The following is a 4136-nucleotide window of genomic DNA, read 5'->3' as shown; positions in this document are numbered from 1 at the left end:
CTTGCTTGAATGTTCTAGAAACGTCAAGAACTATTATTCAATGTTTATAAACAATTTGAGTATCTCGAATGTACGATGGTAAGTAGTATAGAGTAATTTCTGTAATAATTCATAAGTAATCATAATGTTTTCTTCTTTCTAGGTACATTGTATGATGCTCCCAATGTGGAGAAAGGTATGAATAGAAAAAGGTAAGTATTTCATGCAATATTGGTGATGAATTGATGACGTTGGGGCCTCGGCATGAGAAATGTCATCCACCGGGTCGATGCAAATAAATCACCCCGGTGACTTGCTGATGGCCGCAACATGAGAAGCAATCCAGTATTTTGCGCTCGGTAATGGCGGCCAAGTGAGTGCCTTTTTGACATACAAGAGGTAGAAAATATTTATATATTGCAATCAATGTAGGCTTCGATTATATGAAAAATATTGGCACTCAGTGGCGTTGCCAGAAAATTGGTTTGGGAGGGGGGGAGGGTTTCTGAACATTTTTTTTCGAAAAAAATTTTGTCTCTGGGGGGGGTTATGCCCAAAATCACCCCCGTGGCTACGCCACTGTTGGCACTCATTAAGTCTGCCTTGAACCGATTATTTTGTTTACCATCATAAGTCAAAAATTTCCTTTTTCAATTTGTTTGTTCTTTTTTTATTCACTTGAAATCGATCCTGTTTTTAATTTTGCGTTTTTATTTTCCAGCTGAAGAATCCGATAACAATAGGCATACTTTATTGCTTAGTATTCAGCCTGTTCTCCTTGTCTGTTGCAGCGAGATCATATATCATATATTTAGTCTACATCTAAACAAATAACACTGAATCAACAATTTGACGCCACAATACTCGGTTCGAGGCCGCATCTCTCCATCCTCGAATACGCTCGCCAAGTCGTTCTGCACCTGGTCTGCCCATCACGCTCGCTGCGCTCCACGTCGTCTCGTACCTGCTGGATCGGAAGCGAACATCATCTTTGCAGGGTTGCTGTCCGGAATTCTTGCAACATGCCCTGCCCATCGTACCCTTCCGGCTTTAGCTACATTCTGGATACTGGGCGAGCTCATGGTTCATTCTTCGCCGTCACACACCGTCTTCTTGCACATCGCCAAAGATGGTCCTAAGCACCCGTCCCTCGAATACTCCGAGTGCTTGCAAGTCCTCCTCGAGCATTGGCCATGTTTCATGTCCGTAGAGAACAACCGGTCTTATTAGCGTCTTGTACAGGACACATTTGGTGCGGTGACGAATCTTTTGACGTAGGACTTACGTCTCTCTTTACTATACCGGGTGTCATTTCAAAATATTCAAATCGACCGCGTTACGCTGTGTTGAAAGATTTTAAACGTTAATAGCGTTCGTCTCAGTGGACGAATTTCTACGGTAAGCCCCTCAATCGATAGATTTCAAGTATGCCTTCCATGTCCATGCTTGATAAGACCCGAAAAACTTGTTTCAATAAGCATGAAACTGTTTTCAATGAAAAACATTGAGATCAAGGGAACCTATAAATATGGGTACCGCATAATTCTTGCATCATTCCATTACCACGTTCTGATTGGTGCAAACATCAGCGAATGAGCAGCCGCTGGGTCTGCCGAGAAGCCATAAAATAGCGCAACGCGATTTTTTCCTTTCATTCTGACCGGGACAAGCGAAGCAACCGCATCATCGATTGAACAGCACTCACACCTTTTAGCAGGGAATAAAGTCTGCACCGACCGCTTTTTCGGCTCGACGGCATCGAAGCGACCATCATCATCCGAAACCTAGCCAGCACGTCAGCAGTCCACCATACAGACCCGACAAAGCAGCAATGCTGAGCAGATACCGGCAGCAGCAGCAGAGTCGAGCCGAGACCGGCCGGCATCGGTGCTGAGCCGAGACAGGCTGATGAAAAGCCACATGATGCAGCATGTATGTCCAAAAAACAAACGGTTCTTCAGAGAGCCAATAATAGAGATCAATATCAATGCTTTCAATACCCTTCGGGATAGAAATTGTACTTGGGTGCCAAATCAAATATCCTAGAGATAAAATTTTATGCGTGATTTTCATAAATAGCGTCAAAACTAACAGTGGATAATTTTTCTGATTCAACCGCGAAGTGGACGAAGGACTTCGCTTGACCATGCCTTTAAAGATTCATAAGATGTCCAAATCTCTCACATAATCTTATTTGGATAAAAAAACACCGATAACAGCTCAAACATTAATAAATTATCAACCGATTTTTCATCAAATGTTGGATTTTTTGGCATTGATAAAAAAATATGTAGATAAACATTGTTTGATACTGACCGCACACAAAGCGAACGTGACTGAATGATCGTCCCATGTTATCAATTCTAAATCTTATCACCCGAAATCCCATGTCCGGGTGTTTCTTTCCTTCTACTACTAACAATGTTGTCTCAGAAAAGAACACGTACTTCCCACCTGAACTGCAATTCTAAGCTCGCTTGCCCGGCTTATTGGCCTGTATCTAGCGAAAAGTCCCGTTAGGAAATCGACGCCAGCAGCGAGCAATAAGGTTAAAAATGAAGAAGCCCTTCTCGAACGCGTTGATGATGATGACGCTTTGGCTGACAAAGAAGCGGGATACAAGACACTAGATGATTGGCCCACCAATTGGGAAGCAGAGAAGATTCAAAATAAGGTATAAAAGAAAAGTGCATTCGCTCGCAGAGCATTCAGTCTTATTTATACCATCACTAGAAATTCGCGGTTATTTGAAAAGATCGCTTTCTTACTTTTTGCACTAAGCCGAAGCAAACAGCCTTTTTCAAGGCTCTAAGAGTTAAAAATAATGTTCTCCTTCAGTTGCTATCGCACGGATTAGAAGGCTCTTCAGTGGAAGGGCTGAGATACAGTCTACATCCCCTGCTGAGCCAACTTGTGGTTTATTTCAGGCAGTCCTTCAGTGGGAAGGTTGCCACTGTCGATGCTAATATTTCGTGACCGGACAGATACTTCCTGAATTTTTTTTGATGATTCTTGTTCGAGGTAGATTTGATTTCTGTGTCGGTTTGATGAAAAGATTTTGCCAAGGAATGGTATGCAACGCCGATTATTTATCCAAAATAGTTGATGTGAGAAATTTGGACATATCATGTATTTTAGGCATGGTCAAGTCAAGTCCTACGTCCACTTAGCGGTTATGTCACAGACATTACCCACTGTTCGTTTTTTGACCGCAGTTTCTTCTGGACCCCGTAATAGGCCCGACTTCCACAGATGATGCGCCTTCGTATTTCACGACTGACCTTGTTATCAGCCGTTATCAAGGATCCAAAGTAGACAAATTCCTCGACCACCTCTAAGGTATCCCTGTCTATCGTAACACTGCTTCCCAGGCGGGCCCTGTCGCGCTCGGCTCCGCCCACAAGCATGTACTTTGTCTTTGAGGCATTCACCACCAGTCCAACTTTTGTTGCTTCACGTTTCAGGCGGGTGTACAGTTCTGCCACCTTTGCAAATGTTCGGCCGACAATGTCCATGTCATCCGCGAAACAAATAAATTGACTGGATCTGTTGAATATCGTACCCCGGCTGTTACACCCGGCTCTCCGCATCACACTTTCTAGCGCAATGTTGAACAACAGGCACGAAAGTCCATCACCTTGTCTTAGCCCCCGGCGCGATTCGAACGAACTGGAGTGTTCGCCCGAAATCTTCACACAGTTTTGCACACCATCCATCGTTGCTTTGATCAGTCTTGTAAGCTTCCCAGGGAAGCTGTTCTCGTCCATAATTTTCCATAGCTCTACGCGGTCTATACTGTCGTATGCCGCCTTGAAATCAACGAACAGATGATGCGTTGGGACCTGGCATTCACGGCATGTTTTAAGGACAGTAACGATCTGGTCTGTTGTCGAGCGGCCGTCAACGAAGCCGGCTTGATAACTTCCCACGAACTCAATCACTAATGGTGACAGACGACGGAAGATGATCTGGGATATCACTTTGTAGGCGGCATTAAGGACGGTGATCGCTCGAAAGTTCTCACACTCCAGCTTGTCGCCTTTCTTGTAGATGGGGCATATAACCCCTTCCTTCCACTCCTCCGGTAGCTGTTCGGTTTCCCAGATTCTGACTATCAGTTTGTGCAGGCAAGTGGCCAGCTTTTCCGGGCCCATCTT

The sequence above is a fragment of the Armigeres subalbatus genome, chromosome 1, assembly GCF_024139115.2.
Source record: "Armigeres subalbatus isolate Guangzhou_Male chromosome 1, GZ_Asu_2, whole genome shotgun sequence".
Taxonomy (NCBI): Eukaryota; Metazoa; Arthropoda; class Insecta; order Diptera; family Culicidae; genus Armigeres; species Armigeres subalbatus.
Note: the sequence above shows the minus strand (reverse complement) of the source record.